Genomic DNA, 9,788 nt, shown 5'->3' with positions numbered 1-9,788 from the left:
ATTGGAGGTGAAAGTAGTTACCATTGAGACTAGCATATTGTAGTCTATTGATGCCTCAGAGACATTAACGCAATCTTTTACAAGGTGGCAATAACTTTCAAGTCTATTATGTAGGGGTTTTTCTTGGAAATACCAAGGCTACTTAAAATGTGACAGCTAGAATTCCAGTCCCATCAGGAAGTGCATGAGTATTGTCTGAGTGACTTTGGTTTGTTATTCTTTTGAGACAGTAATCTGATAGTTGGTGGGATTTGGCTTAAAGCAGATCCTCCAATATTCTACTGGTACCACAAAGAGAAACTAACAGACATTTTCATTATGAATGTTAATGATTATCTGTGGGGGGGGAGGGGGCTTCTATGCAACTTTAGATCAAAGAAAAACGGTATTTTAAGATTGGAAGGCAGGCTTTTAAATACATATGCTTAGATATTAAAGAAAACAGGGAGTGACTTTGGATTAAGTCTCTAAAAGGTTTTATTACAGTCTGATAAATCGGGCCAGAAACACCATGAAAGATTTTGTATCCAAAGAAGAACTACATCAATTCAAAAGTTTCATTAGAGAGGTACTCTGATAGTGCACTCAGACTAGACCCAGTACTAGTTATAATGTATTGGAACACGCTGCCATTGAAGAGGCTTGAGAGCAAATAAAACTTTAAATAAATTAAATTCAAAGTAATGGACATTCAATTTACAGCCATGGGTGACTTGAGGATGGTTCACCAATACCGTAGTACAGTGAGCAGGAGAATCAATGTTTCAGGCCAGAGCCCTTCAACAGAAATGAGGCTTCTGAGCCGAGGGGTTAGAGAGATAAATGAGAGTGTGGTGGGGCTGATGGGAAGGTAGCTGAGAGTACGAGATGTAGATGGAGGTAGGGGTAATGGTGATAGGTCAGAGAGGAGGATGGAGCAGATAGGTGGGAAGAAAGATGGACAGGTAGGACAGGTCAAGAGAGCAGTTTGAAGGTTGAAACTAGGATAAGATGTGGGAGAGGGGAAATGAGGTAACTAGTGAAGTCCACATTCATGCCGCGTGGTTAGAAGGAGGTGTTTTCCTCCAGGCATTGGGTGGTTAGAGTGTAGCAATGGAGGAGGCCCAGGATCTGCATGTCCTTGGCGGGGTGGGAGGGGGAGTTAAAGTGTTCGGCTATGGGGAGAAGGGGTGGGTTGGTGCATGTGGCCTGGAGATGTTCTCTGAAGTGCTCTGTAAGGAAGCATCCTGTCTCCCCATTGCATAGTAGACTGCATTGGGAGCAACAGATACATTAAATGACATGTGTGGAAGTGCAGGTAAAATTCTGATACATGTGGAAGGCTCCTTTGGGGCCTTGGACACAGGTGAGGGGAGAGGTATGGGCACAGGTTTTGCAATTCCTGTGGTGGCAGGGGAAGGTGCCAGGAGGGGAGGGTGTCACTTCATCAGTCGCACCTTGCAAGGGTGGAATCAGTTCAAAGAAAGGTCTGCACTGTTTCCTTGGATGAAGTGGTTGACCTATGAGGAAAAGTTAAGCAGGTTAGACATAAACAGGTTAAAATTTAGAAGAATGAGAAGTGATCTAATTGAGACCTGTAAGACTTTATGGGAACTTGACATGATGGAGCTCACATGAAGTATGGGAGAGTTTCAAACTGTTTAAGAAGAAAAAAAATGTCCCATTACAAACTGGACAGAGAAGAAAACTGAGCAAAGGCTACGACAACGGATGAATGGGCACCGCACAACAATCAACAGACAGGAGGGTTCCCTCCCAGTTGGGGAACACTTCAGTGGTTCAGGACATTCAGCCTCCGACCTTCGGGTGACCATCCTCCAGGGTGGATTTCGGGACAGGCAGCAGAGAAAAGTGTCCAAGCAGAGGCTGATAGCTAAGTTCGGTACCCATAGGGAGGGCCTCAACCGGGACCTTCATGTCACATTACAGGTGACCACCATTGCAATATACACACACACAGATACTCCTACACACACACACTCTCACACACACACACAGTCAATCCTATGCACACATACACATGGACACACATTCACATAGACACGCACACAGACACCCACACACACCCTTATAGACACACACACTCCCACACTCACGCATGCACCCCCTCACAGACTTAAGACACTCTGCACTCACTACACACACACACTTTCACACACTCACAGCCCTCAGCCCAGACAGACACACACACACACAGACAGACATAGACCCACATGCACACATATATTTTGTGGGGTGAATTTGTACTTTCAGGGTTACATTGTACTTTGCTCAAAAACTGCATGCATTCATGTAGAACTCTGAGCTCAAAAACTGCATGAATTCATGTAAAACTCTGTTATCTCACTTCTTAGATTAGAATCAATCTAAACATCATGGCATAGACAGAGAACACGGGGGCCAACACCTTCAACATTTTGTTTATCTATCGCCATTGTTAACAGCTAACCTGAGAATACAACTTTTTATAAAAATTGGTTTTGTGATTTACACATAAAAGAAGTGAAATTATCACTGTATTCTAACAGATGAAAGGCTTAACAGACAATCAATTTTTCAATGTATAATTTCAGTTACATCACACTGTAAATTTTTGCTATAGATTCTGTGTTAGGATCGAGCCCTCCACTATCACCTGATGAAGGAGCGTCGCTCGGAAAGCTAGTGCTTCCAATTAAACCTGTTGGACTATAACCTGGTGTTGTGTGATTTTTAACTTTGTACACCCCAGTCCAACACCGGCATCTCCAAATCGAAATAGGTGGGAAAGTAAGTTGCAATAAAACAATAAGAAAATTACAAGTGGATATGAATAGATAGAATAGATTAGAAATTTATTGTCAGCATCTGAAGAAAGAAAGTTATTTCTCTATGGTAAATATTTCAGGTCAATGAAAGTACAGGTGAAAAAAAAATCCCCTTGCATCATTGACAAATCCTGCCTGGCCTGTCGAGTATTTTCAACAATATTTGTCCAACATTTTCTTTTTGATATACCCACGCTGCTTTGACCAGTGCCCCATTCTCAGCTGACCCGAATATCCTTTCCTCTTTGCTAGGATTACTATTTTGGCCATAATTTACTCACTTGGGCTGTGGATACTTCATTTTACACATAAACAACTGCAGTCTTTTGATGGTTGTGTCAAATGCATTGGATCAGACTTTTTTAACATCGAATTTCACACTGTTTGTAATCCTGTGTTTGTGCCTGCCTTTATTTCTGGTTCGTAAATGCTTAATGTGCAGAAAATTCCCACGCATATATATAGTTCGCAAGATAGCTTTCCGCGTCCGAGCGTTTTTCTGTTAACTCCCTTAGTTTTTCAAACGTAAAAGACAATATAAATACAGTGTTAATAAAAAGTTAGCGCCCAACGTGGGGCTCGAACCCACGACCCTGGGATTAAGAGTCCCATGCTCTACCGACTGAGCTAGCCGGGCTACTGCTCAGACCTTCAAATGTTGTAATATGTGTTTGAGACACCGTGTGTGATTGGTTACACGTTGCTGTTGAGCATGAATACACATTAAATCCTGGCGATTCAGTAACACGCATGAGTCAGGATTGATGTCCTGCTGCCCGACTCCAATCTGGTGGAAGAGAGTGAAATAAGAATTAAGTAGATCAAAAAGTTCATTTGGGATTCGGTTTAACACAAACAACAACCAGCACATAGAAGGCATTCCACTAAAATAAATCTCCTTCGAGCCGGAATCGAACCAGCGACCTAAGGATGTCTCTGTTAACTCTACAGTCCTCCGCTCTACCAGCTGAGCTATCGAAGGAGAACTGGATGCCATCATCTCAAAACACTCTGAAGAGGTCAGTACAATAGTCTGTATAATTGTTTTTATTTTGTGTGTTTAATGATGACTTCTTAAGATTTAAAGTTAATTTTTATCGGTTTATTTCTCTGCAGAACCATAATTTGCGGAGCACAGCATAAACTCCACGTCTCTCCCCCTCTGCTTTTCCCCTTTGCAGAGTCAACCTGCTCGTCCACCCCAGCAGATTTATTGTAATGTGGCAATCATCTTAAATGAAGTGGATTTGATGTGACAATCGATGTGCTAAGTTTGGGTATTTTTTGATCGACATTAATGTAGCAAGTGGTTCGGGGAAGCCATGAGAGATTAGTAAGAAATTAAAATACAGTAGACAATCGACTGTAGGCTAAAACTACCGAGAAACGGAGCGAACACGAAACTAAAGACAAGAGAAATTAAAAATCACACAACACCAGGTTATAGTCCAACAGGTTTAATTGGAAGCACTAGCTTTCGGAGAGCTACTCCTTCAGGTGGTTGTGGAGTACATAATTGTAAGACACAGAATTTATACCAAAAGTTTACAGTGTGATATAAATTCTTTTGCTATAAACTCTGTGTCTTATAATCGTGTTCTCCATAACCACCTGATGAAGGAGCAGCGCCTCGAAAGCTAGTGCTTCCAATTAAACCTGGTGGACTATAAACTGGTGTGTGATTTTTAACTTTGTACACCCCAGTCCAACAGCGGCATCTCCAAATCATGTTTAACAATTGGTGTCATGTCGGCCCAGATAATCAAGATTCAAAAAGGACGAGCAAAACAAGAACAAACCATTTTAAGCAAGGATGAGGTGGAGTCAGATTGGGAACTGACATGTCGGGGAGGTCAAAGGCAACTGTGAAACCTGAAGAAAACTATTTCCAATGGGAAGGAGATAATATGAATTTTGCTTTCATCTGTTAATGATATTGATGTGAACATTGGAGGTATAGTTAGTAAGTTTCAGATGACACCAAAATTGAAGGTGTAGCGGACAGCGAAAAGGTTACTTCAAAGTACAATGAAATCTTGATCAGATGGGCCAATGAGCAGATGGCGTTTAATTTAGATCAGTGTTTCTCAGCCTTTCGTATTCAATGCCCCCTTCTTATCCTTGAAATCATACAACGCCCCCAAATCAGCAAAGTCTGTTTTTGCACATATAACTGCTATACACTGCAGTGCTGAAAATAGAAAACTTTAGTGAAATATGTTTTATATACAATAAAAATAAATGTGATCATTTATTACTGTTCTTATTGTGCACCTACTTTTGGCTCACTCTGTATAAAATTTAGTCTGTGATAGCAAAATAGTCAATGCGATCCTTGTGGTTCATGTTGTCTTGCTAAATCATATACATCTGGTTCAATTTTTGTCAAAAGCAATCTCAGGTCACCACGCTGAACAACATCCATGCGATTCCGGGTCTTATCTTGTATTCTGGCGACGGCACTGAATCTTTTCTCAACCAAATAAGAAGTAGGAAATGGTCGTGCAAACCGCTTTGCCTCTTCGCTTAATAGCGGGAAACGACATCGGATGGCATCTTGAATCCAAAAAAAGGGGCTCACCCATTTACGAAAACCGAATTTTCATTGCAGTGACATTTTGGAGCTCTATCATTTCTTCCTGAAGGCGAATGTCCATTTCTTCTGCGCGTGAGATAAAGGGGTCAGTTAGCCATCTCAATAAGATCATAAGTTCGGCAAATCGTATTTTCATATCATCCTGGAGTGTATGAATGTGAGCTGAATAGATAAGTAATTGATCATCAGTAACATCCTCCGCGATATTGTTTAAACTCGGGAACTGGTAAAACTCACGATGACTGATATTCCGATGAAAGAGATCAAGTTTCGCAACAAAAGATGTTACAGCATTCCTTGCCTTTATGAAACTCACATTATCTCTTTGTATCTGCACGATCAGCGAATTGCACTTATCGAATATATCTGTGAGATATGCACAGTCGTGTTTTACGGTTTCGGCTTTCATACGAAGGTTTTCATTATTTCTGTGTAGGAATTTGATGATAGAGTCGAACAGTTCATGGAAATGATTGAGAGCCAATTGATTGCAGAAATTCATCTTCATTATCTTTACAGAGTTGGCGGAGAAGCCATTCATTCAGAACATGTCTCTTTAAATAATTTACCACATCTATCACCACTTGTGGAGAATGGTTTAAGGCTTCACTAAGTTTCTTTGCAGCCAGATGCTGCCGATGGATAATGCAGTGTGCTGTGAAAACATGTGGTACTTCTCTCTTTAATAATGCTACAAATCCCCGATGTTGGCCAGTCATAGCACGCGCGCCATCCGTAGCACAAGCACCAATGTTTTTGAGGGGAACAGACTTTTTATCAAAATAATCCTTGACGCAGTCGAAGATAGTCCTACCTTTGGTATCTGTCGGTAGGTCCAGAGCTAAATGTAGTTTTTCTTGTATTTCATTTTGTCGATGAAACATACCCCAAAAGTAAAGCTTGATTTCCGCGATTTCTTTCGCTATCAAAAGGGAACATAATTTATCCTCAGCATTTGAGGCCATTTCATCGGTGCGCCTTCTCACGGAATCGTTGCTAAGAGGAATACGCTTGATAGTCATTGATGGTTCCTGATGTAGCACGATTGCTGGAAGCATCAATGATTCACCCACGGAATGAGGTTTACCACATTTTGCAATTAGCTTCGCTATGTTGTATGATGCCACAAGGCCATCCACATTTGTGGCTCCCATCTTTGAAAAAGGAATGGAAATCGTTGGTTGCTGATTTAATTTATTCTTTAATGTTTGAAAATATGCCAAATCTTTGTCCTTTTTGTCACTGTGTTTCTTTTCCAAATGTTTAATAAGATGGGAAGGCTTCATGGCCTAATTGGAAAAGCTTTGTTCACAGAGTAAGAGTGGTAACTGCTTATTAGAGGGAGACTGAATAAAGCCATCTCGCAAATAGTCCATGCTATACTGCCTGCACTTTTTCTTACTCGATGAGGCCATTTTTATACTGTCGCTCGAATACCCTGATGGACTATTACCTTATCACGATAATTTTAAGACGCTCAGACAAGTGGCAAAATTTGATTGGCTAATTAGCTGTAATGTGCATTCATTCTGCCACCCGGTAGAACAGTTGAAAAGCTGCGTTTCGTCTTCCTAGAAGTGACACGAGTTAGGTGACATTGATCTCAGCAGTAGGATCATTGCCAACTGCGAACGAGTTCAAATGGTTTGCCATTCACAGAAAAGACTATCAATAGTAGCGCAGCAAACAATCAGAGCGCACGCCTCCACGGGTGCAGGGAAAATAACAGACTCATGTTGTACAACTATTCATCTGCACACAGCAATGATCTTCAAGGGCACGGCAGTCTTCCAAGTGATTGGTAAGCTCTCTACAAAGTCGTTCAGTGCCCCCTTGCCACCCCCTTTGACTTCAACGCCCACCGAAGGAAGGCAAACGCCCCTCAGGGGGCGCTTCCGCCCCTGTTGTGAAATACTGATTTAGATAAATGTGAGGTGTTGCATTTTGGAAAGGCAAATCAGGGCAGGACTCATACACTTGGAGTGTAGGTTCATGGTTCTTTGAAAGTGGAGTCTCAGGTGGATAGGACAGTGAAGAAGGCATTTAGTATGCATTCCTTTAATGGTCAGAGGTTTGAGTATAGGGGTTGGGAGATCATGTTGTGGCTGTACAGGACATTGGTTAGGCCACTTTTGGAATATTATGTGCAATTCTAGTCTCTCTCCTATAGGAAAGATGTTGTGAAACTTGAAAGGGTTCAGAAAAGATTTATAAGGATGTTGCCAGGGTTGGAGGGTTTCACCTATAGGGAGCGGGCAGAATAGGCTGGAGCTGTTTTCCCAGAGCATCGGAGACCAGTGGGACATGAACAGGGTAAATAAGCCAAGGTCTTTTGCCTAGGTTGGGGGAGTCCAGAACTGGAGGGCATCGGTTTAGGGAGAGAGGGGAAAGATATAGAAGAGACCTAAAGGACAGATTTCTGACACAGAGGGAGGTGCATTTATGGCATGAGCTGCCAGAGGAAGTCATGGAGGCTGGTACAATTACAACATTTAAATGGTATCTAGATGGGCAAATGAATAGGAAGGGTTTAAAGGGATATGGGCCATATGCTGGCAAATGGGACCAGGTTAAGTTAGGATATCTGGTCAGCATGGATGAGTTGGACCAAAGGGTCTGTTTACATGCTGTACACCTCTATGACTCTGGGAAGGTATCTTACATAATGCAGCAGTCCATTTGCTGTTTTACAATAGGAAACTGTATGCAAATAACGTGGTATTGAAGAATCCAAGAGTTATTTACTACATAATAAAAGCAAAATACTGCCGATGCCTGAAATCTGAAACACAGAATGCTGGAGAAACTCAGCAGGTCTGGCAGCATCTATGTGCAGAGAGAAACAGTTGCTAGGGTCAAAACAGAAACTCTTTCTCGCAGCATATGATGTGGAGGTGCCAGTGTTGGACTGGGATGGGAGAATAAGGTCAGATATCACACGACACCAAGTTATACTCCAACAGGTTTATTTGAAATCACAAGCTTTCAGAGCAGTCCTCCTGACCTTCTTGCAGCTTAGACATTTATTCTAACTAGCTACTATTTACAAACATTATATCTATAGGCACATCAGTGTCTGGGATAACATTAAATATTAGATTACAGCAAAGTACAGCATATTTCTAGTGGTGTGCCATGCTTCAATTGATTCAATGTAAAATTGGGTATAATAGCTCAAGCCGATATGCTATGATAGAGTGATGATATAATTAAAATGTCTCTGAAAGCCGCAATAACATGCTTATCGTGAGATATAACCCAGTAGTGGTTAGGAAAGAAGACTGAGTGGGACTAACAGGAAAAGTGTTATAATGTTAAATGCTAAAAGCAGAGGCAAAGCTGAGAAGGAGTGGGAGCAAAGTCAAAAGCTACAGACTACAACTGCTGAGGAGAAAGCAACTGGCTTTCAAGCCTGGGTAGTGTAAAAAAGATTACAGAAGATAAAGTATGTATAAGTATATATTTATAAAATATTTTTTGCAATATGACAAAGTAACCCAAACAACACTGCAAAAATTCCAGATTAATCTAAAAAACTCGACATAGTGCTATTTTGAATCCAAAGTATTCAACTACAGTCAATTATGTCGTTAAACACGTGACAGTGCTCACTGGGCGTTGCGGGATTCAGAGCAGAACTGTTACAGTCTACTAACAAAGAGACCTTGGAGTACAGGTTCATAGTTCCTTGAAAGTGGAATCGCAGGTAGATAGGATAGTGAAGGCAGCATTTGGTATGCTTTCCTTTATTGATTAGAGCATTGTGTATAGGAGTTGGGAGGTCACGTTTCGGCTTTACAGGACATTGGTAAGGCCACGTTTGGAATATTGCATGCAATTCTGGTCTTTCTTATTAGGAATTTGTGAAACTCGAAAGGGTTCAGAAAAAAATTACAAGGATGTTGCCAGGGTTGGAGGATTGAGCTATTGGGAGGGGCTGAATAGGCTGGGGCTGTTCTCCCTGAAGTGTCGGAGGCTGAGGGGTGACCTTATAGAGGCATATAAAATCATGAGGAGCCTGGATGGTTAAATAGACAAGGTCTTCTACCTGGGGTGGAGGAGTCGAGAACGAGAGGTCACACATTTCGGGTGAGAGGGGAAAAATATAAAAGGGACCTAAAGGGGCAACCTTTTCACACAGAGGGTGGTGTGTGTACGGAATGAGCTGCCAGATGAAGTGGTGCAGGTTGGTAAAATTATAACATTTAAAAGGCATCTGGATGGGTATATGAATAGGAAGGGTTTAGAGGCATATGGGCCAAATGCTGGCAAATGTGACTAGATTAGGTTAGGATATCTGGTCGGCATGGACGAGTTGGACCAAAGAGTCTGTTTCTGTGCTGTATATCTCTATCATCTCCCAGACCATACAGAACCTCATCACC

At 41.6% G+C, this 9,788-nt stretch overlaps 2 non-coding genes across 2 annotated transcripts; both read right to left on the bottom strand.

Annotated features, from left to right (window-relative positions):
- Nucleotides 1–3,371: 3,371 nt before the first annotated feature.
- Nucleotides 3,372–3,444, bottom strand: trnak-cuu (transfer RNA lysine (anticodon CUU)). The gene has a single exon. It is a non-coding gene; the product is annotated as a tRNA-Lys (tRNA).
- A 259-nt stretch (nucleotides 3,445–3,703) lies between these two features.
- Nucleotides 3,704–3,789, bottom strand: trnay-gua (transfer RNA tyrosine (anticodon GUA)). Its single transcript is given in 2 exon segments — nucleotides 3,704–3,739; nucleotides 3,753–3,789. It is a non-coding gene; the product is annotated as a tRNA-Tyr (tRNA).
- Nucleotides 3,790–9,788: the final 5,999 nt, after the last annotated feature.

The sequence above is a fragment of the Chiloscyllium punctatum genome, chromosome 4, assembly GCF_047496795.1.
Source record: "Chiloscyllium punctatum isolate Juve2018m chromosome 4, sChiPun1.3, whole genome shotgun sequence".
In the NCBI taxonomy this organism is placed as follows: Eukaryota; Metazoa; Chordata; class Chondrichthyes; order Orectolobiformes; family Hemiscylliidae; genus Chiloscyllium; species Chiloscyllium punctatum.
The sequence above is the reverse complement of the archived record's forward strand: the minus strand, read 5'-3'. Positions and strand labels throughout refer to the sequence as shown.